Source organism: Numida meleagris, chromosome 13 (assembly GCF_002078875.1).
Source record: "Numida meleagris isolate 19003 breed g44 Domestic line chromosome 13, NumMel1.0, whole genome shotgun sequence".
Lineage (NCBI taxonomy): Eukaryota > Metazoa > Chordata > Aves > Galliformes > Numididae > Numida > Numida meleagris.
Window position 1 is genome coordinate 3693248 of NC_034421.1, and position 23557 is coordinate 3716804.

A 23557-nucleotide genomic window follows, 5' to 3' on the forward strand; every position below is an offset into this window, starting at 1 on the left:
GCATGCTCAAACCCTCAGCCAAATTCTTACACTAAACACAAAAACAATTCTTCAAAATTAATAAACTCGTAATAAGGTTAAAAACTATGTTTAAGCTATCTTAGAGCCAATCTACAAGTACCTGAGGCAATATAAAATCCAGGAGTAATGGTGGACCCTTCCAATCCCATTCGTTCCATTGCAAAGCTGGGTTTCTCTTTACAGCTGTGGCTCTGACAGCAGTGACTCCTGTAACAGAGGGAGCTCACTGGGCTTTCTGTACTGGAAGAATGCCTAAGAAAGTTGGAAAGCACAAACGTAGGTGAGAATCATGAGGAAGCACAATGGTCATCTCTCTGAAGCGTCTTTTCTTACAGCCCTGTCAAAAAATTTTCAAATTCTCTGCTTGGATCATTAATACATATGACTAAATTAATCCATACTATTCTGGTAGTAATTATCCTCCAAAATTCTTCAGCTACTGCACAGTTATCTTTGATAAAATTTCTCAGGCTTATTGATTGTGTGTCAATATTTTAATTGCAAACGATTTCAGAATATTTTAAATCTCTCCTAAGGTTTTTATGAGCTTCCCTGGGCTAATTTTTCTTGCCATTAAAAGAAGAAATATATTCTGAGAAGCTTAAATGGATGTGAACAGGCAGTAGAGCAGAGGCTTTGCTCCTGTTCCGTTGTATTCTATTCTATACTACTCTACATTGCTCTGTTCAGTTCCTATGTTTACAACACTGAAATTGGAGAGGTTTGTAAACTGAAGTGCCATTGCCTTCCTGCCAGCTTTTCTACTCGTGAAACTGTGGTTATATTATATAACCTTACTTATATTTCAAGTGAACCACCACAATTAGTGGATTTAACCTTGCCACTTTATCACAGCAAAAACACCAATTAAAATGAATGGAATGCAGAATTAGCTATCATAACCTCTAATTCTGAAAACAACTTGCTGCCATGTGTGGTGTTTCCCAGCACAAATAACTCCTTGATACCTGGGCAAGTGACCAATTATGAGTTCACTGCTCCCCAGAGTGGATGTGTAGACCTACAACCTGCCAAGTGTGCTCCATCTTGGATTAAAAGGACTTTGAGAAAAACGTATTCCTTGCTGACGTGGCTACAAACATTCCACAGCAAGTGGGGCTCTTCTGCTCTTCCATGCAAGGAGAGTCAAAGCAACATGTATTTAATGGGATAGGAGAGAGATCATCTGCCCTCATTTGTGGTGAGAGAGAACTTCTGCATAGCATCTATTGTGAAAGTCTCCATGGAAAAGCAGCTGAACTCACTAGAACGAGGGATGCCTGTGTCCTCGCCTCCACAGGATCTGATTTAGCTCCCTCACATGCCAGAAATATATTTTCCCTGCATGCATTCGCTAAACATGGAGTCTGGCTTCTCCCAGAAGGTGCTACTGAAAGCCTGAACTTATGCACATAATTATTATTCTACTCCAACCATCTTTATGCATGACCTGGATTTATTTTATTTTTCTAAGCCATTATTTAATACAATAGGCAGTGCAGAAACTAAGAAACTAATACAATCACTTCTGCTGTGTGCTGCATGTTTATCTGGCTGAAAATGCAAAAATGTCAGAATGCATGAAGTATATCAGAAGTGTCATTAGGCCTTCTTGGCATGCAAAACAGCAATAGAGAAGGCTTTATTTAAAACATATATTTTCTCTGAATGACATTGCTCCTGCTATATCTTCAGCACACAGCCATTAGTTTTTCACAAAATCTTACACTGATTTTTAGATATTTATAAATGCACCCCAACAATGAACAAGACTCATGAATATGCACAACAGCTTTAACCTGATGGAGCCTCTAACACCTGAGTCTTTACACAGATGTGAAAAGTTCAGGTGCCTTCCAGTTCTTATGAGGAAAAGAGCTCTCACACCTATTTTGAGCTGACAAATGCTGCAGAGACTGAAATGTTACACTCCTCCGAGGACTCACATTTCCTCAGGTTTACCCTCAGTTTTAGCTCTGAATGCCCCTTTTATTTGGCATCCCTCGCTTTCTGCTTTGCATGTAATTTTCATTAGAGAGGAGCAGATCTAATGTGGTCACCTGCATTTCCTATACATGTCAACTCTGTTGAGAACTGGAGACTAATTTTGGACCCAGGGAGACATTTACATTACTGTGATAGTTACGTGATGCAGAAACATTTGAACCTGTAACAAGGGAAGCAGAATATGTGACTCTGCTCCCTTAGCTAGAGAACCAGGTCTGCCCACAGGCAACAGAGATGTCATGCCAGGGCTTACACATTTGCTCTAAGCACAGTCCCAGCTAACAAAGGGAGAGGCTAAAGAGATACCTCCAGAACTAGGACCATGAACAGGCATAACTGGAGCTGGAGGACTGCTGACCCGGTGCTAGGGATGCAGAAGATGTTGACTGTTGAGTTATGCTGAGGCTTTTAAAATCTCTTTATTCAAGAATGCTGTAGCTGCTAAAGCAAGGGGCAGCACTGTATTAACGCAATCACCATAACAATGCCAACTCTTCATTATTGAGGGAACACTGTTTAAATCACTATTTTTCTATTAAAACATTTACAAAAAAATCCATTAAGTAATCTGCATTTCACAAATGATAGTGACCGAGGTCTTCTGGTGCTACAAGCATAACTTGCTTTAGGGCAATGGGCTCTTAACAATTGTCAGTTTACAGCAAATGAACATTTATCTGATTTTTTAATTTTATTGTATTGTATTTCTGTAATGGTGCTTGAAATTAACATTTTACTCAGTGTTTTCACTCTTTTTTGATCATTAATGTAGTAAATTACGCTAGCAAAATGAGTACAACAGCTTCATCTGTGTCCTGAAAACCTATTAACATTTTTAGTGTCTCAGTACAAATTGTGCAGCATTTCGAGGTTGACTCTCTTATGTCTAAGGTCAGATTTGGGCCTATTGACCTAAGCCAAATTGACTTTCCCACTGAAACATTCGCAAGAAAATTCCTATCAAATTAAAAGCATACAGCAAAAGAGGAAAAAGGAGCCGAGCCACATAATTACATGAACAAAGCTAAAGTAACCTATAGCCACTCTGAGTGTTTCAGTGACATTCATAGCCTGCCTTCCTATGAGGCCCCACTGGATTCTTCAGATGTGAAAAACTCATAAGTTGAAGTATTTGACAAACTGCTGGATGTGCTTTATCTTGCTCTAATGTATCAGAATCTGTGTCTGTATCACTGTTCTTATGTTAAGAGAGAGGGTTTTAAACAGGGATAACTAAACGTATACTTAATTTATTTCACCCAGCAAAGAATACTTGAGAAAAATCAATTTCCATTTACAAAAGGTACCCTGTCAGGTTGGAAGCCCCTCTGCTGCAGCATGACACCTCTTACATCCAGCTTTATGCGACATACAGTCACGTGGTCCCCATGGTTATACTACTTTTGGAAACCTATGGTAGAACATCATTATAAATATAACTTAAGCTGGCAAAAGCTGTGAAAATCAAAGTTAGTGCCGACCTCTGGCAGTTTTAGTTGTACACCTGGTGATAAATGCATATTTTCATATTTCTGCCATCATCTGACCAAGCAAACGAGCATTCAGACTCAACCCTCACAGCTATTTAATTATTACCAACAGTAACAACCAACCATTCCTAATGCACTAAGGCACAAAGTGGTTTCACACTCCTATCCCACACTTTTTTTGTGCTACTCCACACTTCTTAAATCAAAATGCCCACAAAAACACCAACTTTTTTTATCCTTGTATATTGTTAATTTCCTAACTAGGTGACAACCATTTAAATGGTTGTCTGTTCTGTAGGGGATAACCTAATGTTGAACCACTGGCAAATTTATAATCTACTGCTTTGCAAATACGTGATCTCAAGATGTGCATTTCATCCTCAGAGAGAGCTGGGAATCAATGTATTCTAGTGGTTTAAATGAATTTATTTGCTCACATATCTTTCTGTAGCCTGATAAATGCTAACAACTTACTCACAGTAGCACAGAGAAATAAAAAGCACAGCATTAGCAGAACAACAGCATCAACACTACATCAAAAAAATCTTCACTTTAATACTATGTAACAGAATGAATGTAAGTTAGCGGGACAGGTTATCGGTTATATGGAAAGACCTGAAAGGGTCACATTGGGTTCCTCTGCTAATAAGCTGTGTAAGCAGTCAGGAATCACACTTGCCTAGATCCCAGGAGCGACACACATCACCTCAATGTGTTTAGGTGGTATCTGCTATTCTAGTCCATAAGTGGGTGACCAGTTCCCCTGCAGGGTTTCACCTCACACTTCCCTGCCTAATATCCACTTCTAAATGCTTGCTTCAAGGAGTACAATCTTGTATGGTTTTGTTTCTTTTTAGATTGCAACCACAGAACCATGGAAAACATTCATAACTACCATTGTTCTCAAAGTGCATGTTTGAATCTACAGATACCAAACAACTCAGCTCTAGTAAGGTATTGTTTATGTGGCCCATTATTTCTTAAGTAATCTAATACTCTTTCAGTTTGAGTCTTAATTTCAATCAGAACTTCATACTAAATATAAAAAAAATCTGAGAGTGTACGTTATAATAAGAGACACTGAATTACGGGGCTCCAGTTCCACCATAAGCAGTAGGAGAAGCTCCAATGGATTGTGCAACCAGCAGAGCCCAAAGCACAACCTCTCTGTAGCCTGAGGCCTGCTTTGGGTTTCAGACAAAATATTCATACACATTCCAGGGTCCTTGTCTCTTCCACTCAGAGATTCTACTTCCTTTGTTCCTATCTCTTCGCTAAGTCCTGTTGAAGCCAATACCACTATAAAGCATCCTCCTCAAAGCATTTCTGGTGCCTCCTCCTACCTGCCAGTCCCTCCAAATACTCTCACTAACAACTCCTTGTTAAAAAAAAGGTCATAGCAGCACCATGCTCTAATCCTCTATATCCAAAACATCCAACTTGCTGTCACACAGCATTTCCTGCATTGGTAATGCTCTACACGAGCTGTAGTGCAAGACTGCTCCCTGTGATGAGGAACTACAACCCAAATCTGTGCTGGCTGGGATGAGAACCTTGTTCTCTGCTTCCAGCTGTTCAGTTACCAGATTTTTACTGTGACTAAAACTATTTACTCCTCTTCCTCAATACTATAGCTTGGACATACCCAGAACTGCTGACCTTCACTGCTTCTGGCTCCTCTTCAAGCATTTCTGGGGACTTCTGAGCTTCTCCTATGTGACATATGGCAATCAATGTGAACAACTTTAGAATGAATGACAATCTAGGTCTAAAATGGCACATGCAGGAATTCTGAAGGCTTTTCTGGAACAAATGCACAACATTGTAATGACTGCTGCTCCATTCTACAACTTAAGATAAGAAAACCAGGGCTGTAAATCTAACTGCTACATAGCACAGGCCAAGAAAGTCACAGCTGAGGTTGCCCTTGCATTCTTAATTCATAAGAATATACATATTGTCCCTCATCCATGGTATTACAGATTTCAAAGGCAAATAAGGAATCAGATGCCTAGGTCTCACTGACATTTTGAAGAAGACAGCTATGCAATTCCATTAGAAAACATTGAAAATGATCATTTACTGTGTAATCATACAGTCATTCTGTCTTGCTCAAGAATGGATGGTGCTTATTGTAATGTTTGAGCAAATATAATCAAGTTCTTAATTTGGAGCGTTTCCTGAAATTGAATTTATTTTAGTGGGAAGTAGGTATGTAATAAATCCCTGATCTGCTGACATGCAATGTTTACTTTAAAATAATATATGAAAGCAGATATGAGATGCTTTTCTTTTCTAAGTACGTTCCTTTTCTGAATTCCAGAAAGACTCTGAATTGTAAAGAAAGAGGAAGCCAGAATTTTGTGTTCCTTAAGAACACAAATAATTAGCTGAGGCAGAATAAAGGAAGGTAAGATATTGCAAATGTAGGAGTAAAGTTTTCTCTTCACTATTCATAGAAGTAGTATATAGACTACACAACAGAAATGCTTGCATGCAGTGTAAACACTTTTCATTTGCAAAAGCAAAGTGACTGAAATCTGGAAAAAGAAATCGTGGTTAAGAAACCATTCCACTCCATGGACAGTTATCTATCCATGTGACAGGAGGCATTCAATTTTTGTAATCTGGATCCCCATCAGATGACTGGGATTAGAAAATAGAGGGCAATTTGTTCCTAACTCTCCTTTGTTGCACATTTTTCACAAGGTCTTATCCTCAGTTGCTCTGGGATTTGCAAGGATGAGGTATCTCCCTAATACTATATCCCTACATCCCACATCAGACTAAGAGTAAATTCCAACAAGCCATTAACTCTGGGTGAATCAATAAAAACCAAACAAACAAAAATAAGCCTGAGAGGCCAAGCACATAAGATCAGCATTTCCAAGCACTTGTCTGATTTATAGACACTCTCTACCAATTCTAAACCCAAACCTGTTATCAGCCTTCACAAACTGCATTGGGAATGCCACTCAGCCACTGTTCTTCATCCTTATCTTCGTCACCATTTCCCCTCTTCCACTTCAACACACTACAGAAAAAGCAACTATTCCACTACTGAATATGACTATAAGCATTTTTACTTGTTATTTGAGTATGTATGCAACTATCAAGTGCATAGTGTGTCTTTGCAAATAGAGTGGTCTTCATGTATTATTCTTTAATAAGCTATAGCTCATTAAAGCTTATAAGCCAAACGCGCGTGTATGACTACAGCTCTTAAATTCAAAACAAACTACAAGGTGCTTATGCGTGTGCATTCATGAGAGCAAGCTGCAAAGAGGGAAGCACTTTTATAGCATATTGGTTGGGAGGACTGACTGTGCTATAGCACAGGACAAGATGATGCTGTACCATTACCACACATACCTGCAGAGTGGCTCAGTAGTGCAGCAACATTATGCCCGGAAGCAACAATTCCGGAAGCACAGTTGCACAAAACTACAAGTTGAAATGAACATGGAGAGGATGAGTTGCAAAGTGCCAACTTCTTCCAAACATTAGCACACAAGTATGCTATTTCTTTCAATAGTTTTGAGAGGTCTGGCCTTCTTGTGAGCAATCAGAGCTTTGAAACTGTATTTTTGTAACATCTGGGTGGTTTTAGCATCTGTGGAGCAGTGCTGCACCATATGCCACAGAAATATATCGCTGAAATAAAACTTCTTTCCATGCTGAAAGAAAGAAATGACACGCACATACATTTCACATGCACAAATGTGAACGCTCAAACCAGGCAGTTTAACTCCATTCTAGGCAGGCAGCTCCTGCTCTGCTGGTGCCGTTGCAGAGCTGCTGCAGCGTTGGTTCTGCAGCTCATCCGCATGGCCCCCAGTGCCTAAGCCCCAGATCCTCTGCATACATATCGAATGCCAAGGGGATTTAACCTCTTAGAAAGAGCAGGCAAAATTAAGCCCTGCTCTCAATACACTGACTGAAGAACACTCAACAGAAATAGAGTTGGTTCTGCCCATGTAACATCTTTCTCCACAATATCCATTAAAATAGCCACTGGCCGATCCCAAAGAAAAAAGGCTGTCACATTTATTGATACTGAGTTACCTTTATAGTGCTAGATAATTTCTCAGGGAGTTATTAAAATAATTAGCACAGTATTGAGTAATGATGCTCATATAGCACAAACGATTTTCTCCCTAATATCTGGGTCTCTGAGATCTTACTTCCTCAGAGAAAGTGAACCCAGTGCTCTCAGCCATGCCATCCTGTGACAGCACTTACTTTACAATAACTACCATTGACAGGAAAGTTGCTTTCTGGCAGATAGTGTTTTTTGTTTTTTTTAAAGCACAGGGGCTGCCGAGTCCATAGTAAACCAGGTGTCCTGCTGGCCACATGTAGGGAGAAGAGCTCAGAAGAAAAGTTTCAGGTGCAAAAGGTACAAAAGTTTAAAGGGGCATTAAACTAAAACACAAGGGGGTGGGGCAAGAACTCATTGCATGAATTCTCCTCTGGCTGCCATCCCAGGCTGTGCAAATATTAGCTATGTAATACGGAACAATGGCTCAACTGTCTGAAAGGATGACAAGTGACAGCAACAAACTGGGTCAGGATCATTCACTATTTGCATACTAATTAGTTAATAATCTCCCTCTTGTCATACAAATAAGGAAAAGGTAACATTTCTCACATCTAGAATGAAAGCCTTCAGACGTTTTCCATACAATAGCTTATACAGTATTTTTAGGAAATGCGTTTAGTCTTCAAGAGCTCTGCCTAAGTCTTAATCCTGACGTGAAACTTGTCTAAGTCCCAGATTCATCAACGTTGCAAATGTATCTTAAGCAATAGCACTAAGCTTTCTGGTAAACCAATGTGCTTAGTGATGCGTTTCATTCTGCAGCATGCCCTCCTCTTTCAGTCCTGAAACGCTTCTTTTTAACTCCTACGTTTTTCAGTGTGTTTTGGGACCAATGGTTGTAGCTTGCCTCTTTTTCAAGCCATATGTCCTTTGTCAATACACCAACATCTGAACTTCTGGCACTCTATGGATTCCCTCTTCAGTCATCATTAAAACAGAGTTTGCATTCCACCCCGTTTCTGTGCATGGCAGATTTATGATAGAAATTACAAGAATCATTCATCTTCCTCAAGTTTATTGTACACTTCACTGCTGGACCATTACCTTCCTTTAGAGAGGCTACTTGCAGGAAGGAAATTGAAGAGCAAAGCAGCTAGATGGAAACTTCTATCATTTGAACACTATTTTTGTCCTTACTGATCCTTCCCTTCCTGTGAACCCTTAGCTACAGCAACACTATTTCCAGTAAGAGTGGAAGCATCAGAGACTATGAATTGTGACTTCTTATCTGTATTTAAGTATTTTAATACTACAAAGAAACAGTTCTGAATGTTTTAAGAGCTTGAAACTAGTAGCTGTGAACTGATCATAAATTAAAAAATCTGTCCTTATCAACAAAAAAGCAATGTAAAGTTATTTGTATGCATAGTTTGTTTACATTTGACACCACGATGTTCTCCGAATACACTCTTATTTCCAAAAGAATTTGAAACCTTAATACAGCTTTCATGCTAGCTAAACTTTTCCTATTCCTCCATCAAGCAACTGCAGCACTGATCATTTCTTGTCATGAACAAATATCCACCAGGATCCATGATATTTTAAACAAATATTCTAAAGTTCATATAAGGAGAGCACTTAATTCTCACATCAGAATGCAGATAAGTGAGAACGTGTGTGCAAACATATCCAAAAGGAATTTCAGTGATGTAAAACGTTAAATGAAAAGCTCTGGCCACATGCAGGAATAACAATAATTCAAACTTCTCTCTCCACACAAAATGGAAACTCCGAGTCACAGTCATGCACGCACTATAAACATCAGTCTTTGTTTATTATTATTTTTTATGAAGTAGAATTAGAGTCACATCCAGGAGTGACCCCACTGCTCTAGATACTGTACAGCCATACAATACAAAATTGCAGATTAATGCTAAGCCTGAAGAAAACTAAAGGGATTCTGGCATAAAGTATGGAGTGGGGTGGAAAACATTCTCCAGCACATGCATTCCACACTATGGGTGGCCTCCTTCCCTAAGTTTTTTTTGAAAATCTGAAGCCTTTGGACTTTTCTCTTTCCAGTGAAAAATGGATGCTCCAGCACACGAACCAAGAAAACAAACACTCCCTTTATTGCATTAGGAATCATTCACTGGCCAAGTCAGCCATGTATTTCTTGCATCTCAGTCTGTTACTAATGAAAAGTGGGAACAAATTCCAACTAGAGCAAAGTGTCATGACCTAGAAGACACAAGTTACCATGAAAATGACACCCCAGAACTCTTGTGTTGAGATTAGTGCCACATTGCTTGAAGAAGAAAAACTACAGGTGCCTGTCCTACTATTTAGAATGGTTCTCCACTAGTTTTACCTTAGCTACCAGAAAGCTAGGTTGCAGACATTGTCCATACGCCCATTCTTCACCTGAACTAAGAAATAATGGCACTTAATTCACCCATAATTATGACTTCACAAGTCATTTCTCATTGCAAGAAAGAAACCGTCAAGCACATGAGAATGGGAAACAGAAATTTAACATGAGCTGGATTCCTGGAAATCATTAGCACTTGGGACTGAATTGGCCAGAGGTCTCTCAGATACATGTAAAACATTCCGTATTAACCTGTTTCTTCACCTCAGAAGGCATCCTACTCAAATTGCATAGACTTTAGAAAAACTAAAGCCTAAATAAAAATCCTATCTAATCTCAAAGATGCATTTTTATATGGCTTATATAAATTCTATAGCAAAACCATTCCAAAAATAAACTTTATAACCAGAGAAGTTTTAAATAAGTACTTGCTGGTCTGTTTCTTTTTTAAACAAGAAAAACGAGCCCTTTCCCAATCTCGTGGAGATTCTTATAAATAAATGGCTATATAACATGCACTGATTTCACTGCAAGTTGCGCACTCAAGTAGATTTGAGAATTCAACTCAATGCAATAATGTAACCCACATAAGTGGCATAGCGTTCCTGAAGACATCACTTTGCTAATACCCTAAGAACAATGCAGAAAGCTCACTGGTTTCCAGTTGACCAAATATTTACAGAGCTTCATATCTAAACATTTTACGGCATTCTTCCTACTTCACTCCTTACAAAACGTGTAATTAATCACTTGTGGTTTGGGTTCCACAAACAATTTCATAGCATGCCCTGCCAAACCCATAGCCCAAGTGTGCCACCTAATGGCCCAGGAGTCAAGAATGCATTAACATTCCTTCAGCAAATAAAATCTAAAGCAAGCATAGCTTCATTTGTTGAGATGGAGGGGATTTATTATTTCTTTTCTGAAGGACCTACCCACTACATTTCAGTAGTGACACTGAAGGTCAGATGAAATAATTCCTTTAAGACAGCTCAGACCTTTTAGATAAACAAAAATTTGAATGTAAGTATGAGGTTAAAGCTATGCGGAATTACTTCATAACTGGAAAGGTTACAAGCTGCCCCCAAAGTTTCATGCCTTATGAAGCACCATGGAAAAAAAAACAAAACACGCATAGAGGAGTTCTGGAGTAACATGAGCAATAGTGATATAAATGAACTCAAAGTATATAATCACATGAATAATTAAAATCAGAGCATATACTAATGAACTTAGCTGTCAAAGTTCTTCAAAAATATCATCCATCTAAAAATACTACAAAAGTGAAGAAAGGAAAAGTACAAATGCAGTTTATTTTACATAACATTCATTAGTAGGAAAGGCAGCTACTTCATAGTCAGTTACAACAGGAAACATTTCAAAAATGGCGCAGGGATTACAGATTAAGGAAAGGAGTTACTTATCTGGCTACATACTCAAGAAACCAAACATTAGGAAGGAGGTTTAGGATTTACACTGAAAGTTGGAACACTTTACTGTTTTCTATCATTTGAAAGGAAGATTCAAAAAACAGTTGCATTTGAAGTTGATTAATGATTTTATAATAAACATAGTATGTCAGCACATGAACAGAAGATGGGAAATGCTCTGTTACGTTCAATTTCTTTCACGTTTACCCAGTGTTTCCTTTTCATTATCTTTCACTGATAACCTAAGATATAAAATCTAAATATTATCAGACAACACTTTATGTCAAAACAGAGTTTATATTATTGATTTTGAAATAACTTGCAACAATTCCCCTTTTACTTCAAAACATGTCTGAATTCTGCGCCATTCTTGCCAAGATCTACCACTCTTTCCCACTTACTTCAGGCTTTAGGATGAATTATATACACTTTTTGATTCTGACAAATTCATCCATAAAGAGAAAGCAATCCTGTGGTAATGTTAACAGTAGTAATAGAACAATTACATCTCTTTTATGGAGCTGTAACATTATAGAATATCTCCTAGATGCGTAAGTACGGTGCTTTAGGAGGAACAATTACTGAAAGTGTCTTGACTAAATCAGTGACACAAGCACAGCAATAAGCAAATGCTTATGCACACAGCGTGCCCCAACAGACAACCATGCACTGGGATTTCATTCAGTTAAGAACAATCATGCAAAATTCCATACACTTCAACATCTATATTAATTATGTTAATTTCAAGTCCTGTGACCTCACTCTCACATCTTTGGGGGTGGTGGTGGTGGGGGGAACTGAACCTCAGATACAACAATCTTGGTCTGTTAACTTTGGAGTTCTGGAAAGCAATGATATAGTCACAATAATAAGAGGTTTCAGAGTCTGAGCCTGAAAGAAAAACATTACGATGTTTACTGGGATGTGTAAATACCACACAAGACATAGCTGAATATATACAATGGTCAGCTAATCAGGAGCTTGTTTATGGATGCCTGTTCGCTTACCAGCTGGTAAGCTGTGTCCCTTCATGCTGAGATTCCAAACTCCAGCAGAAGAGGCTACTATGGGAATAGATCAGGAAAACCATCAAAATAATGATTTTGAGTTCCGTCAGGGGAGATGACAGCTGAGTAGTTGACACCTGAACTTTTCTCTCTTTTCCCCTCTTCTCCGCATTCATACTTGGACAATTCCACATGGAGCCATCTAATCCTGGTCCTCCCAAGTTGCAAGTTCCTTTCCATTTCAGATCTCATTTCTGTGACAGGCTGCCAAAGAGACAGCATGCTATCTCACTAATTACTGTCTCTGTATCTCTAGTGAAACAACAAAAGAAAAATAAAGGTAAGAAAACATCCAAGAATAATTAAGGAAGTCACGGGTCAAGGTTCTTCTGTGGAAGTAAAGCTTAAATCACAGTTAGTACATATTTGTTGTCAGAACCAAGGCTGTTCCACAGCTGGCAATGTTAAGACTGGGAATGGCTGCAGTTCATGGAGTCACATTTCCTTTACTATGGAAAGAACAAGACACCCTCCATTCCATCCCATCCTTCATCTGCTGTGTTGTGCAGTTGCATATTTTGCTAACACGTGGAAGAAGTGTTTGTTCCATCTCTAATTATAACCAACACTGACCAAAATACCTAGTTTTAGAGGCAAATTCTCTCCGCTGCAGGTGCTAGTAATTAGCAAAGAATGAATCAGTGGATGTTCACAGGCACAACCTTTCCTACACTTTATTTGGAGATAAACTTCCTTAATGTATGGTTCTCATACTGTGCGTATATCTTAAGACTGCAATTCTGTATAAATATTTAAAATAAATCAGTAGCAGCTTTCTCTAGTGACAAAATATAAATGAAACTTGCAAAGAAGAGAACAAAATGTTTTTACTGGAGTCTACTGAAAACTGTATAAGTTTATAATGGAAATTTTTCACACCACTCCCCCTCTCATTTCCTGTTGTCATATAAATAATTCACCAGCAATATCCTCATTCTGAACAAGAACTGAAAAAAAAATAAACAGAAGACCTACAGATATGTATGGGCTCTGCAAAAGTTAAAAAAAAAAAGAAATAAATTAGTAAGTAGACTAGGTAATCACTTGTTAACAAGACAGCCTGACACTGGGATGAGAGGAGAGGATTGCAAAACTTGCAGATATAACTGCCTCAGAGGCTGGAATTTGATTTCCTTATCAGGCTCAGAAAGTTTGCTGATGCAAAGCATAAACACTGAGCTTTCGTATTTTAAGCATGCAGAGGAACAAACAGTAATTGTATTGTGATGGCTCAGAGTTCAGGTCAAAATAAGTCACTAAAACGGGTGAATAATTCAAATTTGACACATCTGCCAAGGTAAGGGAATGGGCCAGGTGTCTTCCTGTCAACAGCAAGCAGTAAGTAGATTTTCCTCCATCCCTATCACGCTCCAAAGATCTCGAAGCCAAAGAATCTTTTTATCTGAATAATCCAGTTTTAGCTCAGTGGAACAGGATATGCAATTATAGAATGTTGCTGTAAACTTCCACATTATTCCTGTCAATTTTACTCATCCCACCGTGACCTGTTGGCTCTAAAATTTTTCCAAGAGAAGGGTCTCAGCAGTTTAAGAGCGAATCCTGCTTCAGTACATGCGCCTGTTGAACATGTTCATTCTTCCAAGACTATTCTTCCTCTTGGGAACTCTCTCAAACAACTCTTCCAAAAGAGGAATAAGACTGAGAAGCTGCAATGACAGAATAACTAACCCTGTTCTGGCTGCCTTCTCCATTTGTCTAGGCTAGTATAAATTGAGCATGGGATCTGTGGATGGCTGTCCATATTACCTTCAGGAGAGCCTAGGTATGAATCCTGAACAGCAGCTGTGCCTGTTTAGCAGTTACTAGGTGGTCATAAAAGGAAAAAAGAATAGTTTTCAAGCAGGTGATGGCAGCTGAGCAAATCAGAAGCTCTTCTTTCAAACAAATTCCTGATCCATCCCAAGAGTTTGTAATAGTTAGGGAAAATAAGGAAGAGGGCAAACAGTTCTTTTCATACTTACAATGTGATTCCCCAAAATAAATTATATCAGAAAACAAATATAAGCACGGTGTTTCTATCTATGTTCTGAAAAAGAGCGTATAGTGTTTTGAATTGTTATTTTAACAATAACTGTTCTTCCATGATATGTAGCAGGAAACTAATGTCAAAGCATAAATGTCTAAACATTATGAAAGATCTGAGGGGACAAATCCTGTCCTTAGCACTTCCAGGCATTTCTATTAAAGTCAACAACACTGCATAAACGTAATTCTGGGTAGAATTTGATCAGCAATTTATGAATGATCCTATATACTGCTGGAGTCTGCAGCTGTGTTATCCTGATATTTAGCTGCTCTACTGCGAGCCTCTGACTCCAAATGAATAAATACACCAATGACAGAATGCACAAGTAGGGTAATTCTCAGAGGGACTGCAAATGGATCTTCTTGTTTGGCTATTATTCTTTTTTGATCAGTCAAATCTCCTTTATGTAGGGCAAAGGATTAGGGTAGGGGGCTGGGGGAGGAATATAGCGTAACCTGATGGAAGTGCCATCAAGGTATATCTGAATTTGGATTTTCAAGAAGCCTGATGCCAGATTAAACTCAGCTCACACTGGCAAACAATGTTTGTGAAGAGCAAGTGTGAAGAAATTTGTGGCAGAAACAAAACTATTATGAGGGACAGAATGGATACTGAAGATTTTTTCTGCAATTGCTGGAGATAGGGACTCATCTTTCTTCTCTGGGCTGATCAGTCCTATACACTGATTGGCATTGTAAGCTAATTCTATATATACAGAGAGAATATATAGGACATGCCTAACTGGTGAACATAGACAATCATGCACTAAGTATCCTTTGTTCTCAGAACAGCCTGCATAATGAACCATCTGTGACCCACAAGACATGGGCAATGCTGGGGATAGGGTGGAGTGTTGGATTCTGCTGTTCCCAGGCCACTTAGGTGAACTGAGATAGCGTGTCTGTGCTATGCTCTGAGAACACAAGGGGAGCTGATGCAACAGTTCTCCATACCTAATGATGTCTGCATTCTCCAAACCACCCATCCATACTGGGTCAAAGAAGGAAAAGCTGCCCTAATTTTAGGTGTTTTCCTACCACACAAATATAAGCTTTTCAAAACCAAGGCAAGTTATCTCAAATTCATATCATCGTATGCTTTCAAAAAAGAAAGCATGAGTGAAAAACAAAATTTGATGTTACTTGTTTAGCATTAGCAAATGGACAATTTACATTCAGATCAAGGGAAAGAACAATGAGTTTGATCAGAAGTCTCTGAATTTAATGACCAGTATGAAATGAAAAGAAAAATTGTTTGCTTCAGATAAAGTAGTCTTGCTAGGTCAAAGTTACAGCTTCACTGATGAATCAAGGCACAGAGAACTCAGGACTAAATTCCAATCAAATTTCACCAACAAAAAAAACTGAACGTCTGAACTAAGAACTACAGAGTACAGATCAAATAAAACATAGGAAAATCCCTCTTTTTCACCTCAATTTTAAATCTTGGACCAGACAAACCGCAATTGTAATTCTGAGTACAGAAGTTTCAAAATAGAGATGCAGACAAAAAGCATTCTACAGTTTCATTTAAATGAAACCAATGCTTCTGTCTTCTAGGACAGCATTAAACTGGTGGTGTTTAACAGAAATCAAAGGATTACTCTCCACTATTATCCTATAACAAACAGAATAGGTTAATAGCTGTCATTGCCATTTCTAAATGGAGTACTATATCATTATGCATGGTTAGAGCTGACAGGCACACATCCCTATTACAGCACTTCCGTAACCTCACTGAATAATGGCAGAGAGGTTTTGCAAGATATTTTGATTTTTGCAGATCTTATGAGATTTCAGTAAAGTCCGTGTTTATGTTCAGTAGAGGAAAGGAGAGAGAAAACAGAAGTGCTTCTCTTCTTCATTTTAATTTAATGCTATTTCTTACACAATTCTTACAACTTTTTTGACACATGAGAAATGCCTGGGGGAGGCCAGACTGTCAGCAAAACAGCAAAAAATTATTTATGGAAAGAAGAGAGGTGTAGGCTGTTCTGTTTTAAAAAAGACGCATACTCCCTTTTGAGAGCAAAGGGAAAGTCAGCTCTACGAGCCTTTCTTGAACTTCTCCCTTATCAGAAGGAAACTGTCCCAAAGAAGTAGGACTCCCAGCACTCAGAATAGAATTGGAAATTGCCATACTGTGCCTCCCAAACTATCCTACAGAATATTACACGCTTGCTTAGGGACCAACTACTTCTAACCTTTCTTCTGTGTAGCAGTTCCAAAATACAACAGACTGATGTTCAAAGGAGGTCTGTGAGACTCAGACTCAAACCCACCTTTGACTTCAGTTCACCTCTGTATTCTGCTGCCAGACTTCACACCAGAATTACACATTGGTATAAATAATGGCTATTCCTTTCAGTTCCTTGCAAATGTTTTTGAAATACCAGAATTCTTCTTTTGTGCCTAACTGTACTACCTGACTTCTTCCCTATAAATGCGATAAGGACTGCAAAACTATTTTACCATGCATGTAAATATCATAAACACAATTAAGTTTCCTATTTTTTTTGTTGTTAAGACATTCCTAAAGTGAGCCTTGGCCAATAAATCCATTTCTCTAGAACCTCACACCACATGAAGCTAAAATCTTCCACAGGACAGAATGTAGAAACTGTCCTGATTCTCAACTCCACGGCACTGTTCTTGCAGGAAAACCTATGCATATGTGACCGAGGCATACAAATCCCACAAGCAGCTGTAACTTCCCTCACCATGCTACCAAAGGAACATGACAATGCAAAACATAGCTAACCCACAGATCTAATTGCAAATATATTCTATCTGTATTCTCATATGAGTGCCACTATCTCAAATGGAAGTGTGCCTACTGCCAATGGTGTAATTTCATCTGTAGCCTATTCGGGAGTATGGGCAGCTTTGCTGCATTGCCATGTGCTTTCTTTCTCAATCTTTCTTTGTCACTCACACCGTATAAATGCTTCTGGTTTCACACGCGTCTCTTGCAGCATAATAATTGTTCCAAATGGTTTTATCCATGGTTAAGTGAAGATAAAATTTTAATGATTTAATTAGCAAGCTCCAGGAAAAAAAACGAACAAAGGCGGGCGCTTTTAGTGTCTCCCTCTCACGTTACATTAGAGCCACAGGAATATGCAACAGTCAGCATCACTTTTCCTGCAACAGAGCACTTGGCCCACACCGTGCCAGAACAGAAGTGGAAAACACAGCAGTTGAGTGAATTATGGCAGTTCTCAGCTGCATGGCACAAACGATACTTACTCAAACTAAGAAGGCAGTTTTATGGTGGAAAAAAGTTACCATCCTTTGATCCCTAAAGCATGAAAGCAACCAGAAAATTCAAATGCTGTTTTCTAAAGGATAAAAACTGGTTTGTTTTTAACATTTCCTCACCATTTTGTGTTTCTCTTGTCTGTTGGCTGCTTCACTCATCATTCAAACACCTATGTTTCAGGTTTAGTAAAAATAAATTTCAGTTGCTCTGTATTTTTTGAGAAGAAAAACCTAGTTGCACTGTTTGAATAACTTCTTACAATTTGGACTTCATTCTTTTGCTTTTCTCCCCACCAAGACTGGACTGCTATAAAAATCACCAACCAGGCACTGCGTATCATTGGCATGGAGCACAACATAGAGGCAGTTTGAACCTGCCCCTGGGATGCAGCCATTTAAATTCTGCCACTTGCCTCTCCTCTCCCAAATATGAAGAAGTTGGTTAAAACATTTTATTTCATGTGTTGCACTACTCTCTAATACGCATACTGAATATCAAAAAGTAGCATGCAAGGAGATGAAAGGGAATCTGGATTGTTCAGTCATTATAAGCCATGATTCATTCGAAGAAGCTAAATAATCAATAGGCAGTTTTACTCCCTCAGTACAATTCATAAGGATCAACTGTACATGCTAGCCCCAGCTTTAAGAATTAGAAACAAGGCCAGAGAGCAGGAGGGTATAGAGAAAACACACATTTAGCTGCAAACAGAATTCCAGTCCCTGGTAATATAATCATTGTTTTAGTTCACAAAATTTGTAGTTGGCAGCGATCTCACTCTGTCAACCATCACTGACCAAGAGCTGTGTTCACAATCAGCTCTTGGCAAAAGTGGTCGCCATGCAGACACTCAAAGCAATGTGATATCTATATTCTCATCTCATTATCATTATCCTTCTCAGCCAGGATCCCCAGTAAGAAGACGTAGCTGGCCAAGTTCTCAGGAAGGCTGCATGCACAGGATAATAAAGCTGTGAAAGCTACATGCAAAGGGAGGGTACAAAACTGATGCGTCGTGCAGAGGGTAAGCAACTGATAAGGGAAGTAGTGAAAAAATTGAAGAATTCATCCCAGTCACGGAAATGCTGCACAGCATACAATCTTGGTAGCATGAAGTGTTCTTTCAATATTCTGGTTCTTATAAAACCCAGCACCTCAAAATATGGACACTGCTCAAATCTTCAATCTGGAAATACCCTGAAGCAAGGATTCAGTTTCTTATGTGGTAATGATTCTGTTGTAAATCACTGTGCATATCTAACATCACACTATCAGTGACTAGCAATGAAAGGGTGATAGTATGGGTGGGAGAAGCCTGGCGAGTTACGTTGTGAGTTGTAGAACTGATAGAGAGCAACACACGAGGTGAGGGTCTCATGTTCAGCTTAGAATCCAGATTTGTGTTTTTCAATGCTTAGTTAAGAGGTAAATTACATGAATTGTACCTATCAAAGTCACATTTACTGGACATCTCTATGCTGCTCGTTTCTGCACGATATGCTTTTCATACTACTTGATTTCCTTCATGTACATCTGACTAACCAAAGCTGATCTATATTATTGCAAAACACTCAGATGTAACTTGGTTAATAAAAGTACGTTCAGAAGACAGAAAGAAGAGCACAAAAACTGAGCTATTTACTCACTAAAGGCATCGTCCCTTTACAGTTGATATTTTCTGGCTGGTTTATTTCATTTTGTTTTCTCTGGAAAAACAAAACCCTCAAAAACAGAGCCAAGAAAAATCAACGGTTTTTATCTCTGAGTTGCACTGAAAGCACACATGGGCAGTTCAGTCTCTCAACAGAAAGTACCACTTATATCCCTTGCAATTAGACTTGATGGATTTTCAGTAATTAATCATAATTATCTGAAAGAAATGTACCGTATAGCAAGCACATCACTTCCTGGTGAAACTACCAGGTACTATGTTCCTACTTCACCAACACTAACACCACAGCACACACTTGTGCTACAAATAATTTAACTAAAGCGTTTCCAATCTATTGTAGGCTTCCAGTAAGCAAATGTCTTTCCAAAGTCAGCCACATCTAGCTGGTGTCTTTGGAAATACGCCTGTGAAAGTCTTCAGAAGTTCCCTAATAAAGAGTACTTTGGGAAGAAGGAACCACAGCAGCCTTTATTTGAGATCTCTTCATTTTTCCTGGAAAGGTAAACATTTGGAAACACTGTGAGATTAGCTTCAAGTCTTCCTCAAACAGAAAATCATCACCGGTGAGAGAGACAGTCACCAGACTGAGGCAGGACACAGAAGCTCCAAGTTCAGCACTATCTACCAGAGAATCTCCCATTGGTGTGGCTGTACTAAGAAGTCTAACTCAGTTTTAAGCGTTACTTAATTTAACAGTAAAAACTTGCTGGAGGGAGAGACTTGTAATGTAAATTTTTAGCCTGACAGCTATTTCCACTTTACACAATTTGAAAACAAATGCAGCAATGTTTCAGTTAATGGAGAACAAGTAATGACTTAGAAGCCTATCTGTTACAGGAGTTGAGACAAGGAGGATTTGCACATTTTAAAGGTGACAAATTTTCATTGCTATCAGTGCTGACATGTGCGTGCTTAATTCATACATACTTTACCAAAAACTGCCATCAAATCATGAAATGTAGAATTACTACAAATGTTTCAGCAGCATTTACAGTGACAAATTATGTTTAGTTGCTCTGACCAGTTTAACTCGGAAAATTTATATTACAGAAATTCGGACTTGCTACTTCTTTCTCAAGTTCTTGCTGGACAGAGGTCTTTATCTAAACCATCTCACTCAGTAGGTGAAGGAACATAGTCTGAATTACCTACAAGCAGAATTACAGATGAATCTTCAACAAAAGGACAGCTTTTCTATGTAGAATGGATTTTGGGGGGGGGCTATTCCCAGACACTGTCACAGGATTCTAGAATTATTGTACAGTTTCCTCAATCCCAGTGCACTCTCCTTTCTAAATTGTAACAAGTCCAGTCCCACAGATAACAGCCTCAGAATGATGTTTCTGGACAGAACCAATTCTAGAACATGATCCTGTGTGTTAATCCTCTGTTTATTAGCATCAACAAGCCTGATCTGGGATCGGTATCTGTGAACTTATTCTTTGGAGGCTATGATCATTAACATAGTGACTGTACCACAGAAGCCTGATTAAGCCAAGTACTTCTCTTTCTTTACAGTGGGAATCACTTCGTAATAGGAGAAATCACATATTTACTAGCAAACTTATCTACCTTCATCTCATCACTCCTTGATGTTCCTTTGGGAGCCTACTTCTTCACACACCTTTCAACTATGCCTCAGTGTTAGTCAGCTTAACCTCCTAGCAGTCTGAACAAATGATCTTGTTCCTCTTTCACTGAAAGATGTTCTAATTGCTCACCACCCTTTAGGTTTTATGCCATGACAGAGTAAGGCTTCATTTTGTTGAAGCAGTGACAACAGGGCCTTCCCAAAAAAGCACCCAGTAATTACTTTCTAGAGGCTTTTTTTTTTTTTAAAAAAAAAGTGATATCCTACCCTTGGCAATTTTGTATGTTCTCCCATGCTTTCCTCATAACTTTCCTCTGTACAGAGAAGAAAACTGACACCAAACAGCCCTATACCATGTACACACAATACTGAATCTGATGCGTACAATGTGTAACACTTCACCTTCCTTTTCACCCAGGTTACATCATTTTCTTCAGATTACAAAAATCTTCAGGACAAATGAGGTTTAGAATTTTTTTTAATGATTCTGTCAAGCAAACATTCTCTTTGTACTTGTCTATTGTTATGTGCTAAACAGTCACTCAATATCTGGAAAGTAATTTACTTGGATATAGAAAAGCACACAGTCCCCACAATCAATTATACAGTTCAAAAAAATTCTCTTCATAGCCTCTTCTTCATGTAGAAATGAATTCACTGCAAGTTTAGGTTTCATTAGATCACATTATGGGAGGGGAAAGTTTTTACAAACTATCAACTCAGATAAGGAGTAAGATTTTTCCCCCCCTCTCCTTATGAACATACGGTTATTTTCGTTACCGTAGCTCTTCTATTCCATGTGTATTATTTGTGCTGTACATCTGACAATCACTGCTTTCCAAATACTTTAGAAGCATTATGAGCCATCACAGCACCAGAAGAGACAGTTCTAGATACAAAACATGAAACCACAAAGAGCCGAAGGCACCAGAACCCTGGATATATAGCAGAGGTCCACAGAGTTCTAGAAGTGCAATTGAATGCGATGCAAAGTACATCACTGCATGATTCCAGAGATACCATGACCCTGAGAGCACACCATGTGTACACCGTTCCAGGCACATCAATATCCATGTTCACAAAACCGAGTTGTAATAATCCATATCAGTAGTTATGTCTGTTCCCTATGTAATTAGTATTTGCATGCTTTCCACTGTCTGAGACATTCATCTAGAATGATGTAGATTACTGCTTTCAATTTCCTCACCAGTACTGTAATTCCTGCCAATCTGCATGAAGGACAATTGCAAAATGATTCAAGAAAAAAAAACAAACAAAAACCAAAATTAAACACAATGAGTTTGTCCATATCTGCTTTCATTAAGCAATAGGTATTTCTCTCAGGCTTTGCTGAACTGTTTACCTGAGGTATGGCTCTACAGTCTCCATGATTTAAAGCTTGCTTACAATTACTTTCACAGAACTATAAAGATGGAATGAATTTCTAGCTTAATAGATTTCAGTGCTTAATTTGCCAAGCAAGCTTTTACATATTTCTTAGTGGTTTTACTGATAAACAATAGTTAGAAGAGAGTGAGAAAACGTTATAAACAAACATCTCTAGTCACTCCTATGAAATTCACCAAATCTTCTGTGCTTTTAACAAGTCTCTGGGAAAACACAGGCTTTTACCGGGGGCTGTGAAGCTTAACCAGCATAGGCTCCAATGGACCAAAGAACTCCTCAGTGGAAAACTCTGATCTCTAACTCCTGATAAATCCATTTTGCTTGTCAGCTTAGGTCATATGTAGTCATTTGAAATAAGTGCAGATGGTCTCTCCAATTACGTTGCATTAACACCACTGCAAACATTGTATAGCTTAAATTGTACCCAGAAACGAACTAGAAGTGAATTAGATCTGAAAAGGACAAAGATAATTTGCTCCATTAAGAAGCAGGGCAGCAGGATTCTACATTAGCTGAGATTTCAGAGTAGTATTTTGGTATTGCTCCAATACAAAGTACACATCAGCAGTCAACTCTGGAAATGGTAAAGACGGATAACTGCAGTGGGGACCTGTCCTCAAAACTAGGGGAAAAGAAAGATGGACTGTGGGAAAACAGAGCAATACTTCAACACTGAATGTTTTAAAACATTTATTCTGAAAAATCTTCAATGGAAAACTTCATCAGAAATTTGATTTTCCTATCAACAGTTCTATCCTTAGTCTGGAGAGTACATCCAGTCATTAAAGTGCAAGTCCTACTTTGCATAAAAACCCTGATGCAGCTTTACCTGTCAGTTTACTGCTGGCACGTCTGTTATGTGCAACTTTATCAAGCATTGCCCGATAGTTTTACAATTAAGCGTTTACACTCCTAAATCATTTCTGCCTGAAAAATACCAAGTATTCAGCAGTTCTGAAAATCATGGTTTTCCACACCTAAATATAGATGCAGGATCACCTTTATCACTAAGGCATCAGAGAATTTTTCTTAGCTGAGAAAGTAAATATTAATTGTACTCCGAGTCTTAATCCATCACTCCGCACAGCACTTTGAGATATCTGGATGAAAAGCAGTACAGATCTATTTACAGGATCCTTTCCAGTACTCTG

General features: G+C 38.6%; 1 protein-coding gene across 3 annotated transcripts in view; it reads right to left on the reverse strand.

Annotated features, from left to right (window-relative positions):
• The window catches only part of CARD11 (caspase recruitment domain family member 11), a 112635-nt gene that overhangs the window by 66289 nt on the left and 22789 nt on the right, over window positions 1-23557 (reverse strand). For all 3 annotated transcript variants that reach the window (XM_021412034.1, XM_021412035.1, XM_021412033.1), the window contains exon 2: window positions 122-273. The gene's annotated coding sequence lies outside the window, so the exon portion shown is untranslated. The remainder of the gene's footprint in view (window positions 1-121; window positions 274-23557) is intronic.